Raw genomic sequence first — 12,778 nt, 5'->3', positions numbered from 1 at the left:
ATGAAGGTGCATTTCTGGCAAGCACTTGTCATGAATAATTGACAGTTCTTGTCATATTGATGTTTATATTTGGCGGATCGGTGTCTCTTTTCCATTAGATTCTGTAGGTTCCAAATTTCTAACTTGAGATTTTGTAGCTGTAAATAAGTTCATGTTCTACAATAGGCAATCCATGTATTAGATTGGATTTAAATTACTCCTGACCAGATTTCTTTGGATGCATCGGTCGTTAAAGCTTGGAGCAAGCTTTGTCACTAATATCTCTGTCGCCCCTCATGAATCGACGAACTCTAACTGTGCTGATATCAACTGCATCGGCCTCATAAACGTTCAGCAGGCGTTGGTGAGTGTTTATCGGTTCAATTTTTTCTGCATAGAGATATTTAATGATGCATATGTTTCTGATGCACGTCCATGATAGGAGTTGATTCTATGATTCTCACACCGTCAATATCTGCAAGGGAGAGATATGAAATTTTCAGATGATGAATGCATTTGTTCAGTCATTATAACAATGCAATTTACAATCCCGTCTGATTCATTCGAGCGAAAAAAGGAAGCATTACATTTGGAACGTCCTCATATGTCTACCACCTAGACTAGAGTAATCATATATAAGTTTAAAATCCGGTTGACGACTTTAGCAAATTTAGACTTTTATTAAACACTTTTCTATAATAAATATACATATATATTTGTTAGCATGGCTCATATGCATGGGTGGACACGACAGATATGTCGTGAATTTAAGTGTAGATTTAAGTCTGAGCCTGTGTGTATGTTTACTGCAGATCCCAAGATCATCCAGTTGTTCAAATTTGACATTGACGGCCACCGCTGAAACAAATGGATTTTTGGCCAAAAGAGGATTACAAATGTGAGTTTTAAAGCAAGTAGCAATGTTTCATTTTGAGAGATTAAAAAGGATATCCGGTTCTCGACTAAATGACAGACTTACAGTCAGAAGAAAAACAGTGAATTCCAACTGAATATAACACAAAGAAGAAATGAATTACTCTCGTCTTGGAGAGGATCCATGTTTTGACAAGCTTCTGGGGTTGAACTTTACTCCTGATCTGAAATGGAACACGTACATCAGGTCTGTTGCCAAGGACGCTGGGAAAATGGTGGGCTCCTTCTACCGCTCTAGAAGATATCTCACTACTGATGCAATTCTCTATCTGTATAAAAGCCAAGTACGTCCAAGGATGTAGTACTGCTGCCACATCTGGGCAGAAGCTGCTAAAATCAGCCAATCCTGCCTTGACAGAGTACAAAATAGACTTCGTGGCTTAGTGGGAGATACTCTTTTCTCTTTCCTGCAACCTCTCTCCCACAGAAGAGGCGTTGCGAGCCTGTCTTTGTTTTATCGTTATTTCCATGGCAAGTGCTCGTCTGAGCTCCAATTTCTGGTCCCCCCTCGCCAATCTTTCACGAAAAACACCCGTCTAGCTGAAAATACTGTCAATAATTTCCCCCACTCATTATCTGTGCCTAAATCCAAACGTAGATTCCATGAGCAGAGCTTCTTTCTTAGAAGTGCACGGCTGGAACTCTCTTCCGTTTGCCTGTTTCCCACCTGACTACAACTAGGATGTATTCAAGTCCAACATAAACGAATTCCTGACAAACCGCCCCCTTAAATAAGACACTCTATCAAATCTCCAATACTAATGATTGCAACGATACTATCCCAGTGATTACTGTACACGCAATAACACTTATCCCCGAGTGGCTTCCGGGCCTTGATAGGTGGTGACCTCCATGTAAAAAAATCAAAATCTAATCCAAATCTAATGCTTTTCTAAGTACTTCTATTTTCTCTCTCTCTCTCTTTCTCTCTCTCTCTCTCTCTCTCTCTATATATATATATATATATATATATAGTTGTATATTTATGAATAAATACATAGATATCGAAAAGTTAGATATATCTCTCTATATATAAATATTGATATATTATACATACTTTCAATCCTAAGGGGACATTCAGTATGCAGATAACTGTTATCACAGAACTCCAACAGATGAGGTCAATTTAAACAGTCATGAGATAATTGAGAAATAAACGCTGTTTATATCAATTAAGTTTGAAAACATAGCCAGACGTCTAAATAGTGTTCAATCAATAAGATAGATATTCAGGCATTGGACCGATGACTGTATAGATATGCATATATGTCTGCTTTATCTAAAACGAACGTTTTGTGTGTGTGTATGTGTGTCAGTGTGTGTGTGTGTGTGTGTGTGTGTGTGTGTGTGTGTGTGTGTGTGTGTGTGTGAGAGAGTTCGTTCTCTATAGACTAAAAAACGGCTGCGCAGATTTTAAGGAAATTTCACAGGAAAGTACTTTTGTGCTTAGCAGTGTTCTTAGAGAGGTGTTGTATCGGAATGATAAGTATAAATAATCAGTAATCGAAATAATGCGATCAAAGAAGGAAGAGGTGATTTTGATATTATCACGCCTAACATCACAAGTGCATTTGAGAAATTTTATTACCACCCAAGTCGAAAGATCCGACTCTCAGTTCATTGATAATAAATGGGCACGTTCGAAATGAATGTCTCCGTTTGATACTTGCTTTTTAATTTTAAATTTAAATTCAAGCCATTATAACTGCACAAGCAGTAAGGCCATGCATATGAAATCTACAGTAGGTTCTTTGATATAACAGAGTCGCGTTCAAAATGAATGTTTTGGTTTACAGAACAATTTAAGCATGATACTTGACTTTTGCATTTTAAACCATCGGATATAAATTTTGTGTTCATACAATCAAAAGTATATTTTTACAGTGCAGTATATAACATTCGTTAAATATCATTCAATCCCGATCGATATCCGATCTCCCTGAATGTATATATCAATACTCCTATAAATTTCCTTTTTTTGTGTGTAATACGTTATTACGAATATGCATGCATAACGTAATATCTATTGATTCATGTTTTAGTTTTTAGACTTGTAGCCAACATGTCTTCATAGCTCAGGCATTAACGCCAAAGAAATCGTAAGCTAAACGGTTTGGTTTCGATTCTTAGTGGTGGCGCACGAGGCATTTTTAAAAACTTTTAAAATCATTACTATATATTGTGTCTAATATAAATTTGTCCCGGTATTAAATGAGATCTGGTTCAAAAAGGGCTGTCGTAAAAAAAAAAAAAAAAAACTACAACAAAAAACAAAAAAACAACAACAAAAAACAAATATATATATATATGATTACAGTAAGCCTCATAGAAAAAGATAATGAAAACAATAAAAATCGCCCCTGAAGATAATCGGATGCACCGATAGAAAGCGCTCGAGAAGAACATGGTCGAAAAAACAAACTTTGGGCGTCATTGTGTATGAATTACCTACTGAAATTAAAAAGACTGGCCGGCAAATTGAAAAATTATTAATCAAGATCGGAAAAAAGACCTTTTCATTTGGACGTAGCCACACACACACACACACACACACACACACACATAAAATAAACGTATGTATGAAAATTGCCTAATGAAAAAAAAAAAAAACCTCCTAGAAGCTAATCACGTTTTAACCAAAGCGACATTCTATCTGATTTCAAAGAGAGGGTCTCTTCAACGAACGTAAGTGGTCTACAAGATCTTCAGGTGAAAATCAGAATGAGCATGACTCCCAATCTTTAAAAAGTGAATGCTGAGTTTTCTGCTATGAGCTTCAGTTTATTCTCATGCTGTTTCGGTGTACTGCGTCTAATTGTTTTGTGGACAAACTGGAATAAATGTTCACATGAAAATCCAAAAAATATTTCATCTTTAAAAATATAATTTATTATACTTAACTTGCACTGTGAGTCGATTATCAAAGAACACCATTGTTCGATTCAAATCAGCTATCCTCTTAAAATATCTCTAATTCAGAAACGACATTTATGTCATGTGATTGTTGCAAACCTCGAACAAGAATGTGCATACTAATGAGAGCACGTGTTTCTTTTAAAATAATCCTCCCCTCTTTTTTGCAACCTCTGGTCTTTTTTCACCCTCGGTTGTAGTATGTTTTCTTTCTTCACTCTATATAGACGAGTTGGATTACTTTCAGAATTATTATTATTATTATTATTATTATTATTATTATTATTATTATCATTATTATCATTATCATCATCATCATCATCATCATCATCATCATCATCATTATTATTATTATTATTATTATTAATATTATTATTATTATTATTATCATCCTCCTCCTCCTCCTCATCATCATCATCATCATCATCATCATCATCATCATCATTATTATTATTATTATTATTATTAATATTATTATTAATATTATTATCATCATCCTCATCATCATCATCATCATCACCATCACCATTATCATCATCATTATTATTATTATCATCATCATCATCATTATCATTATTATTATTATTATTATTATTATTATTATTATTATTGGCGGCTCACAAGGAGCTTTCACACAGGTCATCAAAGAAAATAGCATGTGGTGTTTTCTGGAAGCTGAGTGAAAACAAGTCTCCCCAGATTTCCACTTATCTCTTCCTCTTTCTATAACATTTGCAAATTAATTTGCATTATCGCAACAGCTGTTTGCCATTGGTTTTTCGTTGGCAGCGGCTATTGGTCTTCACTGGAATTTGAGTGGGATTTGAGTGTAATTTGAGTGGGAATCAGCCTCCCCAAAATCCCAATTTCTTCGCACTTATCAAGCGGAGACCTGGTTATTTCCTGGGGGTTTCCTTCCTCCTTGATTTTACTTGGCTATTTGATCTCACATATTTTTTTCGGGTGGGTGGGTGGGTGGAGGTTAGAGAACGTACAGATATGCGGCTTCGGTGTTTTTGGTTCCATGTAGCGCTTCATATTTTGCCTCTGCAGCAGTTTGTGTGTCCCGCGCTTGTTGCTCCTGTGTGTTAGTATCCACATTCAAGGATTTCTTCTTCTTCTTCTTCTTCTTCTTCTTCTTCTTATTATTATTATTTGTGATGAATTGAAGAATAAACATCTTACTATGGATTGTTCATCATAGAGAGATGGATTTCTTTCTGAATGCATTTCAGGCAAATTGTTAATGGGTTTTTGGCTTTCTATTTGCTTTCTGGATTCTCATTACAACTTAAAACGATTTTATACAACTTAAACAACGGGGTCTAAAACGACAACTATTTTACTCGCTAATGTTTGCATGACAGAGTGGAAGCATTTATTTATATACAACTACGCGTTATAGTGATGGGTTGTTTATTATACGCTTTATGTGTACATGTATATGTCTGTGTTTTGTACACACGTGCTGGTATTTATGATTATTTGAAATGTTCTATGACCTCCTGAGGTGGGTCTGCCTTTCGTCATGGAACCGCATGGATGGAAATCAGGGAGAGCAAGTTGTACCAATTACAAAGCAATACGTACATACGTAGAAAGAGAAAAATTCGGATTACGATCATATCGTTCAAAGATTTACCTTCCCCCACCTATCTTCGTTTTTCCCCCCTCCATTAAAATTATACTGTCTGGACTAATATGTGTTATCAACAAATTGGAATATTTCTAGTAGAATTAACAGCTGAAAAGGCGAAATTGCTAACACTTTAAAAGTCGCCGTAACCGCGCGCACGCGCACACACACACACACACACACACACACACACACACACATGATGGACTCTTCCGTCAATTTCGACGAATGAGCTTCCGCCACAACAAATAACTTGCTCGAAAATCAGCAGTGGTATTGCTGCTAATTTTTATCGGTGCGCATGGCTGCCACAGGGCAGAATATATAGATTTTTACATCAGAGTTTTCTTCTCCTTCTTGCATGTCTTGACAAACTGGGGGGGGGGCATCTCTACCAGTGAATTAATGCGTCCCCAGATATCAACCTGGGAATTTCTACGACTCGGCGCGGTACATACAGCGCCTAGCCTTCTGGAAATGATCACCCATCTTGTGCTGGTGAAACCTAACGTTCCTTAACTTCGGTAATTTAGGGAGAACCGGTGTGTCGACATGATTATGATGTATATCACACGCACACACACTTACATATATACTCTTATTATTATTTTTTTTGTGTATTGATATTCATATTAAACACCCATTTCTCTATTTATTCAAAAAGAAAATACAACTTTGTTATATATGGGTCGTGGAATTACAAAATATCTAGCTAATTTGCATAGTCTTTTAAACATTAATTTTAATTAATTCCCTATTAGTTTTTTCGGTTTCCTTATGGGATAATCATCTTTAGTTAACTATTACGTGCAATTATATTCATACAGATATTCTACATGATTTGGACTTGCGCAATATTTGCGTAAAAAGCTTATAGTAACAACTAACTTCTGTCTATCTGTATTTATATATGCGCATATATATTTGCTTTAAAAATTTTGCCTACCAAACTCCTCTTTCAGTTTTTAATCTACACATGAAACTTAATATATAGGCTATTCGAACCCATGCAAAGCTGGCGCGAAAGTGTGAAAATTAAAGAAATGGAATTTGTCAGGTGAAAATCAAACTAGGGCATTACAGATGCGTAACGTAGTAGCCATTGTTTCATGTTTGTACCTTGCAGAAAACATGTAGCCATAGTTCAGGCATTAATGTCAAGGGAAAAAGTAAATCGTAAGCTAAACGTTTTGATTATCGGTGGTAAATCACGATTCATTTTTTTTATAACTTTTTAAATCATTACTATATATTGAGTCAAATATAATGAAATAATAAATACGAAATCTGCATTAATCTAAATATCATATTAAAGCGTATTTTACGATCAGGCAATGCCGAGTAGTCTGCTTGCATCTCTCTCTCTCTCTCTCTCTCTCTCTCTATATATATATATATATATATATATATATATATATATATAACTACTTAATTTACTCACATAAAATTAGTATACGACAGTATAAATTTATGCGTAAACTTTAAGTATTTATTTCAAAAGTGCTCAATACGTAGGTAGAGCTAGTTAGTAAGTTATAAAATATATATGGCGATTAAGCTACACTGAATATTCCGCGTTTCATCCACTCTAGGACACTTCAGGCTTATGTGTGAATTTTGTGGTTGTTTGTCGTTTTTATATACGCATCTTCTATTGAGATTTTAGTTAACCAATCAGCTTTCTAGTATCCACCGCGCCCTTCCTATCAACCAATGAGAATGCGCTTATCGGACAAAGGCCTATTTGATTGATCATTGGCTGATAGGAAGGGCGCGATGGATACTAGAAAGCTGATTGGCTAACTAAAATCTCAATAGAAGATGGGTATATAAAAACGACAAACAACCACAAAATTCGCGCATAAGCCTGAAGAGTCCTAGAGTGGATGAAACGCGGAATATTCAGTGTAGCTTAATCGCCATATATATTTTATAACATACTATATATATATATATATATATATATATATATATATATATTAGCAAGTAGCCCATAGATAATATTTTAACGGTAAATACAGTTAAATAATGGAAAAAAACAAAAAAAAAACATAACGGTTAACCGCGGCGGACGATAATACATATGGTCCGGAGTTCGATTCTTAGAAACAGTCAAGCTACGCTGACGAGAGGAAGTTACCTTGAAACATGCATGTACGTAGATTACTGCTTTAAATATAATAAAAAATTATATATATATATATATATATATATATATATATATATATATATATATATATATATATATATATATACAGTAGAACCCCGAGATACGGCATAAACAATTAGTAAAAAAATACATTACAGTATACAGTGCATATGTATATAATCAAATAGCATTATAAATAACACCGTAGGTCAGGGCAAATACCGTAACTAGGGGACGGAAAAACATCATAACCTAAAAAACCGTATGCCGGGGTCATACTGTATATAAAAAAAAGAAAAAAAACCTATAGCATCAAAAGGGACTTCTACAGGATGATAAAATGATTGAAGGAAAATTAAGTTTAAACTATGATGAGCCAAAATATGTTCGTCTAACCTTCATTTGCTCATAAATAGTCACCTTAAAAATGTAGTACGGAAATCTTTCGGCTCATCATGGTTTTACTTTAATATTCCTCAATTATTTTATCATCCTGAAGAAGTCCTCCGAAAATAGTAACCAAACACTTTGAAAACGAGTTAAAAACATATTTAATTTTAAAAAGGAAGCACAAAATAAGTGGATAGTCCTTAATCCGCGGAGTTTCGAAGAAATACTTTCCTTCTCATCAGAGAGTAAGATATTAGCAAAATGCGGGATCGGATTTTGCTTGCAAAAGTATTTGATGAAACTACAATTAAGTTATAGATCTTAGTTGGTAACAAATAGTGAAAGAGAGGGAATATGATGAAGGAAAAGGTGATTTCACGTGAATGTATGGTGGAGGGTAAAACTCCAATGACGGTAAAATCCAAAAATCTAAATCCAAAAATGTTGGTTAAGTTTCCATTTCCACAAGTAAAATCCAAGAGAATCGCGTAATTGGTCCAAAGTAATCCAAAAGGTGGAAATCTATGGAATAATTCACAAATGGGGGCAAGGAAAAGATGTGCGTTGAAAAAAGAATTTAAAATGACTGTCAAGGCAAGGCTAAATTAGGGAGAATGATAATATATATATATATATATATATATATATATATATATATATATATATATATATATATATATATATGACAGAAAGAATAGACACTAAGATAAATATTTTTCCTAAGATTAATATATGGTTATTTATATTTACAGATGAGTATAATGCTGAAATCATTTAGTGTCTATTATTAACATTTTATCTAACAGGATTGAAGCATGCCACAAACCAAAAGAACGTCAAACCTATAAGAATTTACGCAAGGATGAATCGTGGGTCAACATGAAAGTGGTCTTAGTCAGCACAAAATAGTAGCAAATCTTTCAATACCCTTTTCTATTGTTAATTGAGCGAAATCAGAGAGATCACGAAACTTCGTTCCTGTGGTAGTAGGCCCTCTGAAAATCCTAGCGCCTTGAGAAAATGCAAAGCGTCTAACACTGCAACACAAGCTGGTATCAGTTCCAGAAGAGTAGTCAGCTATCTTCACAAGCTTGGCTACTATATCAGAGATACGAGAAGGAAACCTCTTCTTCCTACCAATATCAACTGCAGAAAAGATTGGGCTCATGAGATGGTAGAAAAACTTCACTGGAATTGAAGGAAAATTAAGTTTAAACTAATGCTTTTGGATCAATATCATTTTCTCTGATGAGTTTGGATTTTCATGATTTTCCAACAGTGGAAGCCGTCCTAAGTAGGAGGTTGACTTAAAAGACTGCAACCAACGCGAAAACATGGAGGGTTCTTGATTATGGTATAGATTGCAATTTAGACTGATGGTAGCTATGACTTGGTGGAATGCGAAAGAAACATCAATTTGGCTAAATATGTTTCGATATTACATGAAGAACTACCAATATTCTCAAGTGGTAAAATGAATCCAGGTTACGCCTTGTACTCTTCTACATCGACACAACATTGGTCGAGCCAAAATGTGATTAATAAACTTCCATGCCAAGTCAGGCCCCGGATAAGAACCAAATGAAAAATTTTGCAGCATATTGGGCGGAAACCTTCGCAAAAAAAGAAGGCATCTTCTAAGTCTGAATTTAAACATGATTGCATCACACATGCCAGGATGATATGCGTCAACTGATCAAGATGATATGCGTCAACTGATCAATGCCATGCTTAGAAGGGTCATAGCATTAAAAACAGCGATGGAAATGTCAACCAAGTATTAAATATTCGACCATTTAAAATAAATAAATAAATAAATAAATAAAAATATGATTATTTGTTTACGTCCAAAATAAAAATTTCTTAAAAATACATCCGATCTTCAAGGTGATGACGCTAACCTCAGTATCGTTAAAAAAATCAACAAAACAACTATATATATATATATATATATATATATATATATATATATATATATATATATATATATATGTGTGTGTGTGTGTGTGTATGTGTATATATATAAATATATATAAATTAACTGTTTCTATGGATGTCTATTGTTTAAATTTCAAACAAAACTAATATCTTTTTATTTTATAATAATGCGTTGTTTTGTCTTCAAACGTATCTAATACGTATTTATTTTATTCAAACTCAACCAGCGTTTCTATTCAAGGAACACAAAGCCAAACGTGAATTCCGCGTGAGCAACTCACCCTTCCGACATTTGAAAAGACTACCACAAAAACAACAAACGTTTTTCTACTGATTATATGCTCCAACAGCAACATGGCAAAAAAAGACACATACTGAAGTTTTACTTGGAACTATATTTATAAATTTTAATATAAATTTAAAACAAAATAAATATCTGTTTATTTTGTAATAATTCGTTGTTTTGGTTTCAAAACGTATCTAATACGTATTTACTTATATATATATATATATATATATATATATATATATATATATATATATATATAAAGCGAGAGAGAGAGAGAGAGAGAGAGAAAAGGGTGAGAGCGAGAACGAAAACGAGAAAGAGATACAGAGAGAGATGGAGAAGGAGAAAACAAGAGGAAGAGAGATAGAATTTGTATATAATTGTGTGAGACACACACACAGAGAGAGAGAGAGAGAGAGAGAGAGAGAGAGAGTACTCTGCTCTGAAAGGCTTTCACATATTGTAGACATGTCAAAGCCTTAAAGTTGCTACTCACCAAGAAAGCAGTATTAAAATCGATAATCTTATCAAGCAGGATTTATTGATTTTTATGATGCGCTCGACGTAAATCCGCCGTTCGATAGATTTAAATCATTTAAAAATCAAATGCGGATGACGCATAATCGATAAAATCTGATTTAGTAATTACGAGGTAAATCAGAAACGGAATAACGGGCCAGACCATATGTAAGATCCAGGTTCGATTCTATATATATACATTCAAAGATTACTGTTTCGTGGCGTAGGACTCATCAGCTTTGCTCGTGTATGTATGACGAGATCCGATAATATATATATATATATATATATATATATATATATATATATATATAGTTTTAGAAAAAAACAAAAAAAACAAAAACGATTGTCTTCCGTTGAAACATTGTTTTGTCAATAAGTCAATTAATCTTCTGTATCACTGAATAGTTTTACTTACATGAACAAACAACAGTACAAACGTTTTTGAAGGGATCATCATTATTAGAGAAACACTGTTTGAGGGATATATATATATATATATATATATATATATATATATATATATATATATATATATATATATATATATATATGCCGCTTTCCATTTGACGGCAAAAATTTCAGATCAAAACGTAACCGAGAAGTTACTCCTTTTACTTCTGCCTCCGTTTTTTTTGCTCCCTGCACTCATGGCATGTGTTTTTTTTGTGGTTAATGTACCTATTTACTATGCCTCCCCACGGGACAGAGTTAGACACCAGGGTCGTTTTGTGGTTAATGTAAGCCACTTTTGAGAGGAGCATACGATTACAAGCCTCACATCTCAGACTGTCCAATTCACTCGGCAAAACAAACACATTGCATCCCTCCCCTCTTGCCTCCTCAATTGGGCCGGCATTTTGTCAGGGTCTTCCAGTTCTTAACAGCAATCTTGAAAGCGTTAATATTATCTTTTATTCAATCCTTGAAGCGCTTCTTTGGTCGAAGTTGAGGACGTGTCCCAGTTTAAGCTCGCCGTAAAAACAACGGCTTAGGCGGATTCACATCTCCCATTCGAACAACATGATCTACCTAGCGAAACTGGTCTCTTATCACCATTGCGTCGATTCTCAAATAATCTGAATATAATGAGAATATCCGTGACTTCCATTTTATATTGAGAACCCCCCTAAGACATTTCTGATGGAATCTCTCGAGTTGCTACAAGTGTTGCTTCAAATTCTCTGTTATCCAACATTCAGACGCGTAAAGTAAAACAGACATACACAGGTCGAGTAAACACTTGGTCATGAAAGAGAGGCCACGATCACATTACCGCCACTTTTCTAGTTTTCCATATGCCGTGCTGGTCCTCTGGATATGAAGACGTACTCCGCATTCGGAGAGTCATCTATGGAGACTGTGCTATCTAAGTACACAAATGTGTCAACAACATCCAGCCTACTTATATATATATATATATATATATATATATATATATATATATATATATATATATATATATATACACGTTGATGAGCACATAACTCGGTTTGTTCCATTTTATTTCTCTCTATCCTTCTCTATCTCCTCTCTCTCTCTCTGTCTGTATGTCTCTCTCTCTCTTTTTTTCTCTCTCTCTCTCTCTCTCTATATATATATATATATATATATGGATATATCTATACTCGTAGTCAAATTAAATATTGAAATGCTCATATCGTTGGTTCTATGCGACGAAAATACAGGAAAATTTGCAGAAATTTTGAAGATATAATGCTATGCTTTGGTTAAATTTTTTTGAAAATTACTGAAAGAGAATCTATATTTTCAAACCATAAAAATATGTATAAGTAAAATATTTGTATAAGTACTGTCCTGGCAGACGCTTCTCTTTTGCTGATTTGGGATAAATTTTGCTTAGGTTTTCTTTTTCCTGGTTGTACACCTGTTTCCATTGCCAAACTACTAATATATATATATATATATATATATATATATATATATATATATATATATATTTATATATATATATATATATATATATATACTATATTTTTTGGCAATTTTATCAGTTCAAAATCTCAGCGAT

Source organism: Euprymna scolopes, chromosome 37, assembly GCF_053919585.1.
Source record: "Euprymna scolopes isolate OS-2025 chromosome 37, ASM5391958v1, whole genome shotgun sequence".
Lineage (NCBI taxonomy): Eukaryota > Metazoa > Mollusca > Cephalopoda > Sepiida > Sepiolidae > Euprymna > Euprymna scolopes.
This window is presented reverse-complemented; position numbering follows the sequence as displayed.